Source organism: Diabrotica virgifera, chromosome 5 (assembly GCF_917563875.1).
Source record: "Diabrotica virgifera virgifera chromosome 5, PGI_DIABVI_V3a".
In the NCBI taxonomy this organism is placed as follows: Eukaryota; Metazoa; Arthropoda; class Insecta; order Coleoptera; family Chrysomelidae; genus Diabrotica; species Diabrotica virgifera.
In genome coordinates, this window is record NC_065447.1 from 136,088,239 (window position 1) to 136,110,036 (window position 21,798).

Here is a 21,798-nt window from a genome sequence, read left to right on the forward strand (position 1 = left end):
GCATTATTACCGAGGGTCGAAAGTCCCTGAAAACTTGTATTATGTTTATTTTATTAGGTTACAGGGGAAAAAAATTAGTGTGATTTTTAATTTCAAATATCTTAAACTTTTTGGTTATTCTAAGGGACTTTCTGCACTCGATAATAATGTAACCTTTCATTCTGCATTAAAATTTTTTAAAAATTCTTATTAGTTTTCTCAGAATTCGAAAAATAGTACATTGTTTACCGGGTAGGAAAAGCTTAACATTCCTGGACGACTGTGAAGATTGCTAAGTCGAGGCGCAAGCCGAGACTTAGCAACACAGAGTCCAGGAATGTGGCTTTTCCTACGAGGTAAACATACTATTTTTCCGCAAATCGTTTAAAATTCGACAGATATTGATTGATTTAAAAAAAACGCGATAATTTTATTCCCAAATAAATGGTGCTTTGAAATTCCTAATAAAATTACTTGGGTTACTATGGAAACGTATTGAGGTTGAATTGTCAAACTTGACGCTTATAAATTTAACACTAACAACTGTACGGAAATATCATTTCCTTACAGTAAGGAAATGACATTTCCTTACAGTAAGGAAGTCCTGACTTTTTCTTCAAGAAATTTTGACAGGAATGTCAAAATTTCCTGGCGATTTGCGGAAAAATTAATTGTTTCTGTTGATTCTTTCAAATTTTTATATAATTTAAACGACAGTACAGAACACTCACAATTAAAACTTTAGAAATTTGTAAAAATAATGTGATTTAATGATCATCTAGATATAGGAGGAGACGATTTAATTGAAGAAATTATACAGCTTCAGCCTTTGTTAAAAGAATTAAATAATGTTTATTAAATTTTAAAATTTATATTTTTAAACGAATTTACTGCAGTTTACCCAAATTTAGCAATAGCTCTTCGCATTCTGCTCACTCTGCCCATATCTGATTCCACTGCTGAGTGATCTTTTTATAAACTGAAACTTAAAAAATTATTTGAAATCGACCATCAGTCAAGGGCGGTTGATATGTACCATCTCTATAGAGTCGTCAGTATTAAATCAAATTGATATTCACCATATTATAAACAAATTTTTCGAACTGAAGAGGCGAAAAGTTAATTTTTTATAAAATAGCTAAGTATTTCATGTTTTCCTACCTATATCTTTAGTTTTTTATGCTGTTATGCCAAACATTTATTTTTACTTAATTATTTTAACTTACTTTATTTTCCTGTTGCATGTGTAAGAATTATTTTTAGTTATTTTATTTGGTACAATAAATAATTGTTCATTTTGGGCGCCATTAAATGTTTTGCACACAGGCGCTCCCACGTGCTGGCGCGGCACTGCTACGGTATCAAAAGGATTGATCTCTGGTGGGACTATTTCCGTGTTATCGAGCCCTAGGTGACTTGGTATGCTGGAGTATCTTCCAAAATTTTTTGTACACATCTGGCCATCGAGCTTTCTGCATGGTCGTATAAAAATGTTCATCTAGACCCAGCTTTTTTATGTTTTCGAAGAGTTTCTTTGGAATGACTCCAGTAGTAGACATAATAATAAGTATCGTCTGGGTACTTTGGATTCTCCATTGTTTTCGTAATTGAGTTTCCAGATCTCTGTATTTGACGATCTTTTCAGTAAATTTAGTACGTAGATTTATACATTTTAAACACGTCCAACTTTTTGAACATAGAAATAACACTATAATAAAAAGTATTGTAGAAGGAAAACGATGTATTTAAATTCTGGTGGATGAGGTGTTAAATACACTTCTCATTTTTATTAAAATACATTAGTCAATTTTTTGCACTATATCTCGCTTAGTTTGAACGTAATCGACCTCGAATATTGCTTATTTTAAAGGTCTTTTCAAGCACTACAAAAGGTATTGGTAGCATTATATACCTAAAATCGACCGTTTCTCTGTTACTTCAAGTTGAATACACCGATTTGAGCATGCACCAAAAAAAAAACTCTTTTCACCTACCACATCTCTTTTTGTATTGTAACTAGAAGATTTATAAAGGAGCGAATCTATTTGTTTTTTTATAAGCTTTAAAAATGTTTTATAAATATTTTGTATTTAGATGCATAGTTTTTAAAGTGTCCGCAAAAACCGTTCTAAAAGATGTTATTGTTATTCTGAAGCTATTTCCTTGTGGCATTTTTGTAATCAACTATTCTAAATGGGAAATAATTAATTTTTTAATAATTATTCATTAATTATTTTGTATTTTGACAACGACATCCGATTTGGAAGTCGAAACGTTAATACAATAATTTTGTTTAGTTAAATTGTGGCTTACATATTTTCCATTTAGAAAAGGTGTTTTGTTTAAATGAAAATGGCCAATTTTCAACCACGAATAACTCAAAAAATGTTGAGTTTTCAAAAAAAATTATACAACAGGTTTTGCTTAGAATTAGGTTCTATAGCCATTTCCGTGAATATTTTAAGCAAACAATTTTACCCCCGAGAAAGGGTGGGAACCACCCCAAGATAAAAGCGCACATCGGCATAGGGTAGACTTTGAATTAGGAGATAAGTAGAGGCTATTCCCAAAATTTCATTAAAATCCATGCAGTAGGATAGAATTAGGAGGTAATATCCTATTCCTGCCATTCTTGGTGATCGCCAACGTCGGATAAATCTGATATGGCATGTGAAGAAGAAGATCCTATTCTTGCTCCCATTGACTGGCGTATAATGATATTAATATAATTATTTGTAAAAGTATTATAGTGTATTTGTATAAGATATAAACTTATGAGATTTGTAAAAATACCTTTGCTTATAGACAAGTCTATCCGATCGCTTTCGATTTTGTAGGTGCGCGACGCGAGTAGAGCATGGCACCGCATCATAAGTCTTAGCTGCGAACACGCTAGCCGCAACGTTATGTCCTTTACTTCCTTTCACCAATACTTTCCCTCTCTATAAGAATCGTAAGTAAAACTTGCGCGCGCATAACTCCGGGCAATGCTAAAATAAATACCAAAGTTGGCATACGGTGGTACTCCGAGGCACTACCGTCAAATTTTCATTCATTTCTGATAAAGAGACATGACCACCGCATAGACAGTCCGCGAATCTATTCTTTCCACTTTCTAAATGTTACTTTTGACTGTTATCTAATACGGTTCTCGCTCTAAACGATAACTAAGACAATATTCAGTATAGTGAAATTAATTTTTTCGAAAAATGTTTGTGTCTTAATTACGAGTGTGTCGATTCTTGCGGATTTTTGGGTGCTAGTGAACTGTGATATTTTTTCGTATATTGATTTATTTCACTGGAGACTCGACTTTAACTACAGGTAATAGATATTATCTCTAAAACATGCGTATCATTTTTTCTCATTTTTTGTTTAAAATTATTTTGCAATCTAATGAAATATGCGCTTATAGAACTCATTCGAAAGTAAAACTTGCTAGTGAAAGGGAAACTTTGAATGTTGTTTTACCGTATTTTGATTATTGCTATTATATTACAGTTAGATATTTTAATAAGAGATTCTAATAATTACAAGTTTCTTCAAATGGCATATTTTTATTTTATTTAGCGCAGTTTTAAATGAGTATCCTTTAAAGTAGAGTTTATTATCTATTTTTTTCCTTATTCACACCATAAAAATGTGTAATAAATAGGAAAACGGAAGAATAGTAAATAGTACATTGTGTACCTAGTAGGATAAGCTTAACATTTCCGGACGATGTTAAAGATTGCCGTCGAGGCGCAAGCCGAGACAAGGCAAGAGAGAGTCCGGGAATGTGGCTTTTCCTACAAGGTATACATACTATTTTTCCGAAAATCGAAAATTTAAATTATATTAAAATAAATAATATGTAAAAATTTTCAAATAGACATATTATTGTTTTGACTCAAATATTCGTGATACCACCAAATACAGGTTTTGTAACTATAGAAACAAAATTATTGAATTTGTTCTGAATCTGCTGTAAGGAATAGTATATTGTACAACAAGAGAGAAAAAAGACATATTTCTCACGAGCGCAGAAGTTTGTTGGCACGAGCCGAGGCACGAGGCGAGTGCCGCAAATCAACCGAGAGAGAAATATGTCATTTTCTCTCGTGTTATACACTGTACTTTTCTATGAATGCGTTTTTGTCAAGAGTTCAAAATTCAAAATTAAATAATTTAGGTGCTTGTAGGTATAGTATATACCTAAATTTAAATAAAATACATATATACCCATAGGTGTTTAATATTCTTAATATTTATATACTTTATTTATTTAAAATTATAATTCACAGTTGAACAGTCTTCAAAGGTAATTTTTGATAAGTTTTGACAAGTTGTTTGACATTTTGTTTGACAAAAATAATTGTGTTTGTATTGTGCATGTTACCATGGAAATGGCGATCATATGTAAGTAAACCGGCGGTGAACCCGTGAGAAAAAATATTTCTCACTGCAATGGCCGACTTTTCTCACTGCCTCAGAAATTGTTCGTTTTGAATGTATGTAAGTAGTGAGAGAAGTTGCACATTGTATAGCATCCATAGAAAAAGAATATTTCCTTACAGTAAGGAAATAACATTTCCGTACAGTTATTTTTCGTTTCCAGGCAACGGATAAGTGTAAGGATATATTGAACGTTTCTTTCAAAAATGTTGTCAAAAATGTCTGAATTCCTGACCGATTTTCGGAAAAATATATTTTTTTAAATAAATATTTTTATTTATAAAAGTCACTAATTATTTTAGTTTAGACTAACCAAATCAGGATAGTTTAATAGATCTATTTTTTCTATCGCAGCAGTTTATTGATATTGTGTACAGTAAGTTCTCTTTTTATGCAAATTATTTTAATGCGATTTTGAAGTTATGCGGTTTGTATTTCATCCAAAAATGTCTATTATTAACAACTAGTATAATTAATATTAACTATTCCGATCCAAATGTCAGTAATCTGAAGGTTTGAAATTTGGGCATTCCCTTTGTTACATGATGTAGCATGAAGCTATTACATATAGGTCTGGATCCCGCGTATGAAAAAAAAGTTGATTAATAGCAAGCTGAAAATTTGTTAATAGCTTAAGGGTGTCTAGTCGGATAAACTTTGATATATGGAAACACTGGAACAGGGGCAGTTTTCATTGTGGAACAGGTTAAAAATTTGGAACGGTCACACCACGAAAACAGCACATTTATTTTGTCCGACAGAACAGACCTAAACTCTCCGAACAGAGATTAAACTCTTATGCAAAAACCAAACTGCTATTTATCATCTGTCATAATTCCTGCCATTTGACATATTCTACATGTTCCACTCATTAAAATGCCCATTTGGTGATAAATAGCAGTCTGATTTTTACATGAGAGTTTAATCTCTGTTCGGAGAGTTTAAGTCTGTTCTGTCGGACAAAATAAATGTGCCGTTTTCGTGGTCTCGCCGTTCCAAATTTTTAACCTGTTCCACAATTAAAACTGCCCCTGTTCCAGTGTTCCCATATATCAAAGTTTGTCCGACTAGACACCCTTAAGCTATTAACAAATTTTCAGCTTGCTATTAATCAACTTTTTTTTCATACGCGGGATCCAGACCTAATAAATCTGAGTTTCGCATTGAAAGGTATAACCTGTAATTGTTTTGAAATTAAATTTAAATGTTTAAGTATTTAAGAGTTTTACATGTTGCAGATTTCAAGTTGCAGTGTAATAAACAGCACATTTTGATTTCTGGATTAAAACATTTAATTAAGTGTCGTAAAGTTTTATGTTCCGTTAGAAGAGTTTTGCAATCTCAATATCGTTAGTCTGCAATTTTAATTTCTTCTTTAAGATTTTATTTGGCCTAATGGAGAAAAAAAACATCAAACAAAGACAATTTTTGGTGGACAAACGTCCACCATTTTATGTGATTTTAGAAAACTACGGAACGTATCCCTACTTTTTCAATGCAAGTAAAATCTTTTTTTATGCGATTCTTTTATAATATGCGGTTTTCTGTAGAACATATCCACCGCATAAAACAAGACCTTACTGTATTCGTGTATTTTTAATGGCTTTGGACTAAAAATATATTACAATAAAATTAAAGGATGATTTAATACACGTATTTTGATAGTAATTTAGTGCTATTACCTGTTTCTAAAATATTTTTTTTATTTATGTTATCACTCTTTAGATTATTCTAGGGCTAAAAAAAGTTTAAAAACTTGATTAGCTAAATATCGCTTTATGTCTCCCTCAGCAGTTTAATTCTTCTTCTTCTTCTTCTTCTTCTTCTTCTTCTTCTTCTTCTTTTTATTCTTCTTCTTCTTCTTGTAATAGGACTATGTCCTGTTTCTTCTGTTACAGTCTTTGCTGCGATCCGGAGCTCCAACTCTCGTACCATCGTTTTTTGGGTCTTCCTATGGGTCGCTTGGTGTTGGGCTTCTGTGTTTTCGCCCAATGCGCCATACGTTCAGGGTCCATCCGATCTACGTGGTCCCTCCACATGCGTCGTCGCGCTCTTGTCCATCTCACTACGTCCTGAACGCCTAGCTCTCTCAATGTGTCTTCGTTTCGTACTCTATCTCTGAGTGTGATACCTCTTATGGATCTTAGGGTTTTCATCTCTGTTGTTCTCATTATCTGTTTGGTCTTTGTTGTCTCGGCCCTTGTCTCAGCTGCGTATGTCAGTACGGGTCTAACACATGTCTTATAAATGCGGACTTTGCTTTCGGTGCTCATATATTTATTCCGCCAGATTATATCCCTCAGGAAACCAGATATTCTCGCTGCTTTCATTGCCTGCTGTTTTGATTCTTGCCACAGATGCCTGTCGCTAGATCAGTTTAATTCACCATTACAAATTATTTGGAACTAACTTTACGTATATTTTTAAATTGGATTTTGTTGGTGCAGAGTCTAAATTAACTAATTATTTTCACTAGTAATACCACTAGAGGTCAAATTATTTCCGGAAATTTTATAAAAATATTCATGATCAAAAAAAAATTTCCGGATATTAATTTGACTTCGCGTGGTATTCGGTAAGAAAATTCCACACCAAATTTGCATTTGAAAATCCAAAGCTGCATGAACAGATTAATAGCGCGCCATAGCTTTGCCAGCAATTATTTAGGCTTTCAAATTCGTAATTTCTACTCATTGTAGTTGCATGGGAATACCATTTCAAGATAGAAAATAGTATATTCTTCAATTTTACATAAGTTTTGAGTAACTACAAGTGATAGAAAATGAATCAAAACTAAATTATGTAAACAAATAAAAACCAGTCTGTCAAAAATGTTCTGTTATTGTAAACGTCAAAAAATTTCCACTATAATTCGCTGTTGGGTACCCCACGAGCAAAAAATTTCCGATAAAATACCTCCGTTGCCATGGTGATCTGTCAAAATAACGTATTTTGATTGGTTCAAAATTACAGGTGTGGAATTTTCACTTAAATCCATGTTTTATCTCTCGGTACGTTGTGTATTTGCGTTAATGTGTGAATTTTTTTCGCGGCTATATTGTACTTAGAAGATCATTGAGTACATAAGTTAGAGCTACTAAAAGCTATTCCCTGCTCCTGAAGAATAATGGTTATTTTTCAAAAAAAAAAATCATATTTAAGTCGGAAAGAAGAATATCAAAATAATGCTTGTTATTAGTGACAATTTTTTCAATACTTCTTTCGGCATCCTGTCCTGATATGCTTATTGATAGTCGTGTTACCTTGTACGTAAATTTTACCATAAAATACGGTTCATTCCCTGTCCCTGTATCTGTTATCCCCATTTGTCACCCATTTATCTTAATTGACTTTTAATTTCCCATATATCCAATATATTACAATTTTTGAGCTTTAGTCATCAGAATTTCATATTTTACTTGCACATTGGTAATGCGGTCAACCCAGAAAGTATATAGGATACGCCTTTAGTATCACATCTCGAAAACCTTGAGTCGATTTACATTTGTAACAATTAATGTCTTAACGTCCACTCCATACAGCAGAACTCTAAATTTTATAATTTCGTTTCTTTCCGCACGTCAGGTGAAATTTTATTAATTCTAGGACTTCTTTAGGATAAGTTGTGATTAAATTCCAAAACTTGGTAGCTATTTTAAACTAAGACGTAGGTGTTGTACCAACCGTTAAATTATAATTCCCTATTAGTTGTAGAGTAGATAATTCAGTGGCTCATCATTTAGTTCAACTCATTGACCTTCTGAAGATAATACCATAAGCTAATCTTTGACATTATTCTGCTTATAATTTTGAATACTTTCGTTCTTCAGGTTGTGTAATTTCGTGTCTTCCCAGAAATTTTGATTTTATATATATTCGTCTTGATTTTCTTTATTTCTTTCATCGGTTCATCAATATCAAAGAAAAATGTAAATTTCGCGCTTAGAAATTTAATTTTTATTACTACATTTCTTTTCTCTTCTTTGGGTTCTATCTTCTTAACGAAGGTTGGAGTTAGTTTTTGCAAATTCTATATTTCTGCCAATTCTTCGATGTTACGTAGCCAGATCATTTGTCGTCTGCTAGAACGACGTCTTGTATCTTCTTTTCATTAAAGCTTGAGGAATTTATATCTGATGTGCCTGATTAGGTGTCCGAGCTAAGATATTTTGCATATTTTTGAAAATCTATATGAATATTCTTTTCCCTATTTATTATTTTATTTATATTTAACATTTTGATTTTGTATTTTATAGCATAGGTATATAGTAAGAACTGAGATTCTATTTCTTCCTTTAGTATACTTAAGTTTGCTTTTTCCTTTTGTTTTTTTCTTGTGTGATTACTTTGATACAGAAATTTTATAGTTTACCATAAACATATTGAAGCTCTTTTTTAATTCATGTAAACATTATTTTTGTAAATTGATGTCATAATTGCAGTATAATTATTGTTTATTCTTCTAAATCATATATTTATAATTCTATAGTATTTGCAATTATTTATTTGTAGTTTTATTTCTATTACGTTGGGCTTTACAAATTCTCTTATTATACATTGCGAACTAAAAATTACCATTTTTTGTGCCCTTTTGATTCTTACAAATTGTTCTTTATTCAATATTCTTTTTCGATTTTGTGTTATTTTGAGATTCTTACGGCTTATTTATTTATTATCCTCACCTATTTTCTATTAATTTCTGTATATTTTATATCTAACCTCAAATTATGTCATTTTTCGAAAATTTAAATTGTATTTTAATACAGGTTAATTAATTAAGTTTAATTAAACTATAATTATTGTGTAAATTATCTATATTAAACACATAGTTAATTATTCCCAAGAAAAACATTTCCATGGCCGACAAAAATATATAAATATTCTCTCATAAACAACCTGTACCAGCAAACAAATAATATTGTCCATGAATGGACAATATTATATTGTCCATTCAGGGACATGGAAGTAAGAAGTTTATTTATAGTGCAGTCACTGAAGATGGATATGAAACTATTACCGCCGATTTCGTTGAACCTCCATCGATTTACATGAAAATTGGTGAGTGGATAGAGGATACCTCAAGAAACATCGGTGACATGGTGCCAACTTGCGCTTTTACCCTGCGGGTGGATACCCCCTTCTTGGGGGGTGAAAATTATTTTATTAAAAATAACCCGATAATTATGCCTTAAAAATGTACTTTTTAACACGGATATCATACAATATTTTTTCTACAAACGTAATTACAGGACAATATCTACAAAAACGTTTACTTGAACTTGACTGACATTCCAGTTTTATATTTTTTTTGACATTACATCAAAATTGTCTATACGGTCAATACGAACTGCAGTGCCTTAAAAATAATGTAAAACACTAGTGCCTTAAAGTAGCATTATTAACGCTCGTATGGAGTCTAAAAATTGCATTTTTAACACGGTTGTAGAAAAAAAATGCTTAATAGTTAATTCCAAAGGCTATTAAACCACGTTGAAATTGATCTTTTAAACTCCTCACGTTTTTAAAGATAAAAGGTTAAATTGCACCGGTTACATGGTTCTCGCAGCAAAATTTAAGATTTAAACGTTTCTATCTTGGTTACTTTTTACCCCACAGAAATAGTGAAACACGTAAAGTATTTGAAACATAAAAAACTAAAATTTGGTTATATATATATATATATATATATATATATATATATATATATATATATATATATAAATCAAATGAAATAGAGAATGTGGAGAAATCCCCTTACGAATAATTCACACATCCACCATTTTGGGTTGGGAAAATTTTTTGAATAGAATTAAAAATCCTAACACTAGTTCTTAGAAATGTGTTTCGCCCTCTTCAACCTCTCTGGGCTCATCGGTAAGGATGAGAGGTTGAATATCCTTAGACACATTCCACTCAAAAACAACATTCGAGACCAAGACATAGCAGAAGCGTAGATCTACGCCAAATCTGAAAATGACAGTCTCAAGTTTTAATTCCCTAATTACTTGAAGTAAAACATATGTTTAAAACAAAAGATGAGAAGTTATTGGTTTAACGACCACTCGTACGATATCAATCAAATGAAATAGAGAATGTGGAGAAATCCCCTTACGAATAATTCACACATCCACCATTTTGGGTTGGGAAAATTTTTTGAATAGAATTAAAAATCCTAACACTAGTTCTTAGAAATGTGTTTCGCCCTCTTCAACCTCTCTGGGCTCATCGGTAAGGATGAGAGGTTGAATATCCTTAGACACATTCCACTCAAAAACAACATTCGAGACCAAGACATAGCAGAAGCGTAGATCTACGCCAAATCTGAAAATGACAGTCTCAAGTTTTAATTCCCTAATTACTTGAAGTAAAACATATGTTTAAAACAAAAGATGAGAAGTTATTGGTTTAACGGCCACTCGTACGATATCAATCAAATGAAATAGAGAATGTGGAGAAATCCCCTTACGAATAATTCACACATCCACCATTTTGGGTTGGGAAAATTTTTTGAATAGAATTAAAAATCCTAACACTAGTTCTTAGAAATGTGTTTCGCCCTCTTCAACCTCTCTGGTCTCGAATGTTGTTTTTGAGTGGAATGTGTCTAAGGATATTCAACCTCTCATCCTTACCGATGAGCCCAGAGAGGTTGAAGAGGGCGAAACACATTTCTAAGAACTAGTGTTAGGATTTTTAATTCTATTCAAAAAATTTTCCCAACCCAAAATGGTGGATGTGTGAATTATTCGTAAGGGGATTTCTCCACATTCTCTATTTCATTTGATTGATATCGTACGAGTGGTCGTTAAACCAATAACTTCTCATCTTTTGTTTTAAACATATGTTTTACTTCAAGTAATTAGGGAATTAAAACTTGAGACTGTCATTTTCAGATTTGGCGTAGATCTACGCTTCTGCTATGTCTTGGTCTCGAATGTTGTTTTTGAGTGGAATGTGTCTAAGGATATTCAACCTCTCATCCTTACCGATGAGCCCAGAGAGGTTGAAGAGGGCGAAACACATTTCTAAGAACTAGTGTTGGGATTTTTAATTCTATTCAAAAAATTTTCCCAACCCAAAATGGTGGATGTGTGAATTATTCGTAAGGGGATTTCTCCACATTCTCTATTTCATTTGATTGATATGGTACGAGTGGTCGTTAAACCAATAACTTCTCATCTTTTGTTTTAAATATATATATATATATATATATATATATATATATATATACATAGATATGAAAAATAGATAATTGCATTTCAGTTAGATTCGAACCCCACCGGTGCCCCGACTAGTTTCGACTCATGTCAAGTCGTCATCAGGAGACACTAGGTAGGTGTTCGAAGCTAACTGATTTGCCGCTATTACTTCGTGAATTTATAAACTAAATCCACCAGAGTATACTTAGTACGACCTCTATATGTGAAAAGAGAAAATAATTATTCTCTTGGTAGCCCGGCGAATAGCAAAATCAAGCTTTATAACAATAAAGCTATGAAAGGCGATGTAACGGAATCCTTTTTCCGACAATATATCATGCAAACACCGTTTGGGCTAACCAATTCGTCTCTTACTGGAGAATACAGTAAAATGAAAAATAGATAATTGCATTTCAGTTAGATTCGAACCCCACCGGTGCCCCGACTAGTTTCGACTCATGTCAAGTCGTCATCAGGAGACACTAGGTAGGTGTTCGAAGCTAACTGATTTGCCGCTATTACTTCGTGAATTTATAAACTAAATCCACCAGAGTATACTTAGTACGACCTCTATATGTGAAAAGAGAAAATAATTATTCTCTTGGTAGCCCGGCGAATAGCAAAATCAAGCTTTATAACAATAAAGCTATGAAAGGCGATGTAACGGAATCCTTTTTCCGACAATACATCATGCAAGCAAATCAGTTAGCTTCGAACACCTACCTAGTGTCTCCTGATGACGACTTGACATGAGTCGAAACTAGTCGGGGCACCGGTGGGGTTCGAATCTAACTGAAATGCAATTATCTATTTTTCATTTTACTGTATTCTCCAGTAAGAGACGAATTGGTTAGCCCAAACGGTGTTTGCATGATGTATTGTCGGAAAAAGGATTCCGTTACATCGCCTTTCATAGCTTTATTGTTATAAAGCTTGATTTTGCTATTCGCCGGGCTACCAAGAGAATAATTATTTTCTCTTTTCACATATAGAGGTCGTACTAAGTATACTCTGGTGGATTTAGTTTATAAATTCACGAAGTAATAGCGGCAAATCAGTTAGCTTCGAACACCTACCTAGTGTCTCCTGATGACGACTTGACATGAGTCGAAACTAGTCGGGGCACCGGTGGGGTTCGAATCTAACTGAAATGCAATTATCTATTTTTCATTTTACTGTATTCTCCAGTAAGAGACGAATTGGTTAGCCCAAACGGTGTTTGCATGATGTATTGTCGGAAAAAGGATTCCGTTACATCGCCTTTCATAGCTTTATTGTTATAAAGCTTGATTTTGCTATTCGCCGGGCTACCAAGAGAATAATTATTTTCTCTTTTCACATATAGAGGTCGTACTAAGTATACTCTGGTGGATTTAGTTTATAAATTCACGAAGTAATAGCGGCAAATCAGTTAGCTTCGAACACCTACCTAGTGTCTCCTGATGACGACTTGACATGAGTCGAAACTAGTCGGGGCACCGGTGGGGTTCGAATCTAACTGAAATGCAATTATCTATTTTTCATTTTACTGTATTCTCCAGTAAGAGACGAATTGGTTAGCCCAAACGGTGTTTGCATGATGTATTGTCGGAAAAAGGATTCCGTTACATCGCCTTTCATAGCTTTATTGTTATAAAGCTTGATTTTGCTATTCGCCGGGCTACCAAGAGAATAATTATTTTCTCTTTTCACATACATAGATATATATATATATATATATATATATATATATATATATATATATATATATATATATATATATATATATATATATATATATATGTATATATATATATAATATATATATATATTTTTTTTACGTATATTGAGTAATCTTTGAGTTATTATCAAAAGAAAATGAAAATTACGATAATTTTAAAAATTCTGGTTTTTTAAATTATAACCTTTTTTCAAAAATATGCATTCAAAACCGCTAAAAGTTTATGAAATAATTACTTTTGCTAATATAAAGAAATTATTGTAAATATTACTATAAATTTTAATTTTTGTGGAAATGACGTATGTTTAATTTTTCACTTTTTCCTAAAAAATTCAAAAGGGTTCTCTTATTGTCATCATAACTTGCTTAATTTTGATGTTATTAACTTCTTCGGGAGCTCATTTGATAGGTATTCTAAAGTATTTTGACAAATATTGAGCAGGTATATTTTATAAAATGCATCGTTTTCCCGTCATTTAAGCTTGAATATTTACATTTGAGTACTCGTCAAAAAAATATACATTCAATTACCCATAACTCACTTTCAACTAACATTAATTTAGTTCTTTTAGTGAGAAATGTATTTAGTTTTTTATTATCTTCAATTTTGGTAATAATACCTTTTTTGATAAAGCTTATAGTTTTTGAGTTATACGTAAAAAACAGCTTTAAAACATGCATTTCTTAGAAAAAAAATAAAATTTTTGATCTTTAATAACTCAAAAAGTGTTGATTTATATTGATAACTTTATACAGGGTGTCTGCGTAACTTGGAACCATATGGGAAACTTTTTTAATATCAATTTTACGAAAAAAAAGTCATTCTTTATAAAGTGCTCTGCATAGTCTGAAACCTAAGATGCAATCATCAGATATCAAATTTTGTCAACAGTATACGAGGTATGTCAAAAATATGAATTTTGCTCAAGAGCAAACTACCTTTATATTTCAAAATATCAAAAAATTTTATTATGAAAAGTTATTTGTAATTAAAAACCATATTAAAATATGCAATAACAGCCTTCTACTTCAAAAAAAAATTCTGAAATTTTCCTAAACTACCGATTCTGAACATCATTTTTATTTATTGGACATGTAATAACTCTTTTATTAATAATTTTAGTAAAAAAACTTTTTCTTCATAAAAATCTGTGCATGGTCCAAACTTCAAGATGCAACCATCAGTTATCCAAGTTTGTTAATTTTATACGAGGTGTGTCAAATAATATAGAAAGAATTTAGAAATAATTCTTTCTAAATTCATATTATTTGACACACCTTGTATAAAATTAAGAAACGTGGATAACTGATGGTTGCATCTTAAGGTTTAGACTATGAACAGATTTTTATGAAGAATAACTTTTTTTCCTAAAATTATTAATAAAAGAGTTATTACATGTCTAATAAATAAAAATGATGTTCGGAATCGGTAATTTAGGAAAATTTCAGAATTTTTTTTTCATGCAAAAGGCTGTTATTGCATATTTGAATATGGTTTTTAATTACAAATAACTTTTCATAATAAAATTTTTTGATATTTTGAAACATAAAGGTAGTTTGCTCTTGAGCGAAATTCATATTTTTTGACATACCTCGTATACTCTTGACAAAATTTGATATCTGATGATTGCATTTTAGGTTTTAGACTATGCAGGGCACTTTATAAAGAATAACTTTTTTTCGTAAAATTGATATTAAAAAAGTTTCCCATATGGTTCCAAGTTACGCAGACACCCTGTATAACAAATTTTGCTTATAATTTGTCCCTCTATCGATTTATGGAATTATTTTTAACAAAATAATTTTCACCCCCGACAAGGGTGGCAGTCACCCCAAGGGTCAAAGCACAAGTTATCATCATGTCAACTTTGTTCCGCGAGGTATCCTCTAACTACTCACCAACTTTCATGAACATCGATGGAGTTTCAACGAAATCGGAGGTGAAAACCTTCAGTGACTGCGCTATTAGTGATGAACATTTAACCAAATAGCTTTCATAATTTTACAATCAGGTAGTCTTGGTATTGGATATGTATGATGATAATAATGCCATTTTTGCTAATATGTTGTAAACGTAAAAAATATACTTCTTAACGGAAACGTAGCCGAGCAAGAGGCATAATATTAAAATGAACCGTAGGACATTTTCCAGGCACTAAGAACTAATAAAAAAAAATAGAATTGTGACAGCATTTATTCAAGTGTTCAAGTTATTCAAATATAATCTGCAATCGATATATAAACAAAATATTTTTTCTTCAAAATACAGTTTTTATTCTTCCGGAATAAATGCCGGCATTATTTATAATATTATTATAAATTGTATTTTCGTTTTAAAGTTAATTAATTTTTCTTTTCAGTAGAAATATTATATTAGATTATTAGATATTATATTAGAAATACTATATTATATTATATTATATTATATTATATTATATTATAGTATATTATATTATATTATATTATATTATATTATATTATATTATATTATATTATATTATATTATATTATATTATATTATATTATATTATATTATATTATATTATATTATATTATATTATATTATATTTTATAGAAATAAATAAAAATATTTAAATAATGTTTTTATTATTTAATGTAAAACCTAAACGAAAAACTAAATAAAACCTCGTTAAAAATCAAACAAGGTCAAATCATAAATTACCACTTTCATTAAAAAATTCTAAGTTAAGTGGTTAAAATAAATGTTAAAATATTTAATTAGATTCTGATTAAATTTATACTTACCAAGTTAATTTTCTAGTAAAGTTAACGCTTAACAATTACACCAATTTAATCTAATCTCAATAACCACATAGTTATTGGTAGTATTTATTTTAATATAGATGTTAAAGAGATACCTACTAAATTGTTTAAAACATAGTACATTGTATTAGTCTTTATCTTAATTTAGAATCAGTATAGTATACTGATATATTATACCTTCTAGTCAATTTCATTTGTAGCGTACCTCCATTACCATTTCTATTCGTTATAAAATACGTAAATTTCATATTTAGTGAATATTGTCATTATTCTGTTACTCTTATTAGATATGTTAATTATCATCTGCTAAGCGTGGTTATTCAAATATACTAAATTATTGTACCTCCTATGCGTGGCCTTATGCTTTAAGAAAATATTTTGGAAGGTCCCTGGACGAGAAATGTGTAAATTTGTCGTTTCAGTTTTGTTGATATTCATCTATTTTTATTTCCTTTTTTTTTGGTTTAACGGTCCGAACCAAAAAAGAGTTGATGTGCTTCATTTGGTGTACATAATGCTGTGAATGATCTAATAAATAACTGCGTTGTCTTGTTCCGGAATATCAATAATTTGTATTTATAGTTTTCGTCCAATATTTAATATAGTATATTTGTGGAACTAATTTATACATTTACTGATAAGAAATTGTCTTGTAATGTCGACGTTGTGTAGCATTTATTTCATATCATTATATTATGCCTAATAATAGCTGTGAATCGTAGAAAAACTCACAATAATATGTTGGTTTGAAATTAGTAATGCCTTTACTATTTTCCATCGCAATGCAAACCTTTTAAATGATTCCATTAATAATTCTTTGCTATGGTAGTTGTATAACATATGGTTGTGTTGTGTTTAAAACAAAATGTTTCAAAATCTATTCAAATTTCAAGTATGCATACATATATCACACACGTTACTGTTCTAACCTATAGTTGAACTTCTTCCGTAAAAATATCACTAATGCGTGAGCATTTCTTGCGCAAGTTAATGTATTAGCTCAAGTTTTTTAACGTGATATACTATTCCTGGTAATGTAAAATAAAAGAAAGTTTTAAATCTTTTCATACATATTGATGAATTTAATGTAAACATTTAAAAAATTTACAAGTAAAATAATTAAAGCGTAGATTGTAAATCCTTTTAAATATTGAATAAATGTACCTATAATCCTATAATAAAGGAATATTTGTTTTGTAATAAAATAGACTAAAAATATTATATATTATGTTGAAGAAAAGGTCTTTTATTCTGATTACATGATCGTTGCAGTGTGATATAACTATAAATATGAATTTTACATTCCCTTTGGAATATTATTAAAAATATATTTGGTAAGAAAAATGACCTTCATAAAAGATAATAAAGTACCTACAACTTCTTCTTCTTCATGTACCGTGTCCTTTCAGAACGTTGGTTACCATCATAGCTATCTTAATTTTATTCACTGCCACCCTAAATAGCATGCTTGTATCAACACCATACCAATCTCCAGTTCTTCAACCATGAGGTTCTTCTTCGTCCTGGACTGCGTTTGCCTGCTATTTTTCCTTGCACGATATTTTATAGCAACCTATATTTGGGACCTCTCATTACATGTCCGAAATACTCCAGCTTTCTCTGCTTGATGCTTTTTATGATCTCAGCAGTCTTGCTGAGACGTTCAAGTATTGCGGAGTTTCGAATCTTCTCCACCCAGGAAACTTTTAATTCTTCTATAGCACCACATTTCGAAAGCCTCAAGGCGATTTAGATCGAGTGTATTCACAGTCCAGGACTCGACATCGTAAAGTAAGACCGAGAACACGTATCAGCCAATTTGGCGGATTCTCAATGCCAATTTTAGGTCTCTGTTACATAACACCTTGGACATCCTTCTAAAAGCCTCTCTAGCCTGCTCTATCCTAGATCTAATTTCGCCGTAACTTTCTGCGTTACAATTTAATTGCTGTCCAAGGTAAACGATTTTATCAACTTGCTCAAGTTTGATATTATTTACATATATAGACGGTTTTATATGCTGTTGTTTACTTATTACGAGTATTTTTGGTTTTTCCTATGTTCAGATCCAGACCTGCCTCCCTACAACTCTCAAAGACACTATCAAGTAGTGTTTGCAGATCTTCTTGAGTAGAAGCTAGGAGTACTGTATCGTCCGCATATCGCAAATTATTGATGACTTCACCGTTCACAAGTATTCCTTCTTGTTTTTCAGAAATTACTTTTCTGAAAATTCTTTCGGAGTAAACGTTGAAAAGCAGGGGTGGCAAGAGGCATACCTGCCATACTCCTCTTTTAATATCAAGAGCCTGTGATTCTACACCATCTACTAAAACTGATGATGCTTGATTCCAATATAAATTTGCAATTATTCGAACATCTCTGCCGTCCAAGCCAATGTTTTTTAGAGCTTCGATCAATATAGAGTGTTTAACACGATCAAATGCCTTTTGGAAGTCAATAAAACAGCAGTAAATGTATACAGATATATTTCGACATCTTTGAGCAAGTACATTCATTCCAAACAGGGCCTCTCTCGTTCCAAACCCGTTACGGAAACCAAACTGTGTGTGATCCAGGTATTCCTCGCATTTATTGTAGATACGACCATGTATTACCTTCAGAAAAATTTTCAATAAATGGTTTAACAAACTGATGGTTCTATAGTCAGCACAGATTTTTGCTGTTGTCTTCTTAGGTAGAGCTATAAACAGTGAATTAAACCAACCATTGGGTAGTTGTCCGCTGGTATAAATGGTATTGAAAAACGAAGTTATAGCCTCTTAAACATTGCTATCATTCATTAGCTTGTATATTTCAGTTGGAATTTCATCAAGATTAGTCACTCTGACATCTTTTGACACTTTTGATGATTGTATGGCTTTTATTACCTCAGAGCGTGTTATTCGGGGTCCGTCGCAGTTAGTAAAGTTTGTCCTCTACTTCAAATATTACTTTACCATGTTCATCCTGTAGCAATGCAGTTTGTTTCTTATTAAAGATACCAGCCGCTTCTTTCACTTTTTTATACATGTTAAACGTGTGGTATATGTTGTCAAGTTCTTCAAATGTATCTGTAAAGTACAACACTGTATTTATTCGTTCCACATTCACAAATAAAATTAGTCTTTTAACTAACTTGTATTACTCATGTGAAAATTTATTTATTTTCTATATGAGACTATTTTTTTAAATTTCAAAATGTTGACTACGGTTAGCCTTGGACCAAGTTCGGAGACTGGTTCTTTCAGTTAATTAATTGAACTTGAATATTGTGTAAAATAGCCCAAATCCCAATCCCACTATATTAATCTATAGTCTCCTAAGTAATTTATATATTTTTTAACATTAACCACTAAGGTACTTTTCTTCTTTTTCTGGTAGCACTACAACCCGGGGTGGATCTTGGCTGACTGCACAACTCGCTTTCATCTCGAACGGTCGTCCATGATAGTTGGGTCAGTGAGTAGCCCCATTGTTCTTAAATCTGACCATATATTGTCTCTCCATCGCATTCGTGGGCGTTCCTGTGGGGTCTTCCTTCCAGATCAGTTTGGCAAGGCGGTTATTAGGAAGTCTATGGACATGGCCAGCCCATCTTAGACGCTGAGATTTAATTTGTTTTACTACTTCGCTCGCCCTATACATCTGCTTGACCTCAGCATTTGTTCTCATTCGGTATTCGTTGGTATTAGGGTCGTGATATGGTCCAAATAGTTTTGTGACGATTTTTCTCTCAAAACATCTAAGTTTTCTTTCAGTTGCTTTGGTCAGAGTCCACGTCTCACACCCATACATCAGCACCGGTCTACTCACTCTTTTATATATTTTGATCTTTGATGCTCGTGTTAGGCTCTTAGATTTAATATTATTTTGGACGCTATACATACATATGTTTGCTGTCTGAATTCTTCTTTTAATCTCTTCCGTGATATCGTTATCCGCAGTGATTGTTGCTCCGAGGTATTTAAAACTCTCCACTCTTTTAAAGTTATATGGGTCTATCGTGACATTTTGCCCTATTCTATCTCGTCCCTTTTGTCTGTTGATGCACATGTGTTTGGTTTTCTCTTCATTTACCCTTAAACTAGTTTTCTTTACCTCCACCTCCAACTTACTGAAAGTCTCCTTCCCATTGGTGACTGTGTTTCCCACAATGTCAATGTCATCCGCGTATGCTAGTAGTAATTTTGGTCCATTTACTGTCAGTAATTCTGTTCTAATTTGTGCTGTTTTTACTACTTTCTCCAGGACTATATTAAAAAGGAGAGGTGACAGCGCATCTCCTTGTTTCAGGCCACTGCTTATTTCGAACGATTCTGAGAGTTTGTTACCTATCCCTACTCTGGATCTACAGCCATTTACGCCTATCTTAACAAGAGGATACTTTTAAGTATATCGTATTATATTTACAAATTTATAAACTTTTGATTGTCTTTATTATAAATATTCACGTAATTATAAGCACCTATTAAAAACAAATAATTTTTGGTTCAGCTGTAAATAAGATTTTAAAATTTTTGTGAATATTAAAAAGCAGTGTGAGGAGACTAGGAGGTAAGAAGTACCTACTTATTTTTGATACCATCAGTAAAAAGATCGGTAACTATTTTTCTCAAAAAAAGGAAAATTTTAATATTTAATCTAAATAATTTAATAATAATAACTAAGATTGTAATAACTAAATAATTTAGATATAAAAACATATCTATTTAGTATTGAATACCCGCTATTATAATATTATTGGATGCTTGTTGTTTATAGGTTACTTAAAACACACCCTTAATTTAAATATTATTATTTACTTAAATCAAACATTATTATCCATTCTAATACAACAAACTTGATCTTAATGCAGTAATTTACAGGTTCTTATAAATAATATATCGGATATATTATTTTAAATCAACCATTTTTCGCAAAGACATGTAATTTATTAGGTAACAATTTCTTCTACGAGTTATTTTCTATAAAAGATAAACTACTGCCACATCCATCGTTAACTAATATAACCTTAGTACTTTAATCAATCTTTTAATGTGTTATTAAGTGTTAAAGTTTAATTACATTTGCCAGACACATGAATCAAAAAGCAATTAGAAACTAAATGCTGCCTTATTTTTGTTATTATAGACATATACGACGACTATTAAGGAACAACATTTTATTTTTTGTATAAGTCAAAGCCAAAATATATATATTTATGGTAATATAGTTGCAATTATGATATCCCCATTTTTTATATAGAACCTTTTGTCCTTATAGGTAGGGCAGATAAAATTTTAAAAACTTTTCTAAGTGGAAAATTATTTATTATAAATCATTGAGTTTTTAAGTAAAGAACAGTAACGAACCTTTCACATTCACATTTGAAAAATTATGTATAGCTCCCGGTTAACAAAAAATATAAATAATTGTGACCTTGAAACAACACCCTGTATATTAAAATTTTCAAATTCCTTTTGCAAACACAGGAGCAATATTTCAAATTCCTAAAAAGAGCACACAAAACTAAGTTTAATGGTCCGCTTCAATTTTTTGCGTAGATAATAATACATATAATGACTTCTGATTTAAAAAAATACATTTATGATAATTGTAACCAAGCTTCAAAGACATTTCTACAAAACTCTACATTTGACCGATTACATCCAACTTTTATACAAATCCTTATTACATTTT

At 31.4% G+C, this 21,798-nt stretch overlaps 1 protein-coding gene across 5 annotated transcripts in view; it reads left to right on the top strand.

The window, feature by feature from the left end:
* LOC114333699 (A disintegrin and metalloproteinase with thrombospondin motifs 16) overlaps positions 1-21,798 on the top strand; it is a 764,845-nt gene that overhangs the window by 196,046 nt on the left and 547,001 nt on the right. Inside the window, exon 1 of one of the 5 annotated variants that reach the window (XM_050650344.1) lies at positions 2,986-3,303. The exons of the other annotated variants lie outside the window; for them this stretch is intronic. The gene's annotated coding sequence lies outside the window, so the exon portion shown is untranslated. Of the gene's footprint in view, positions 1-2,985; positions 3,304-21,798 lie in introns of those variants that run through there. 5 annotated transcript variants of the gene reach the window in all.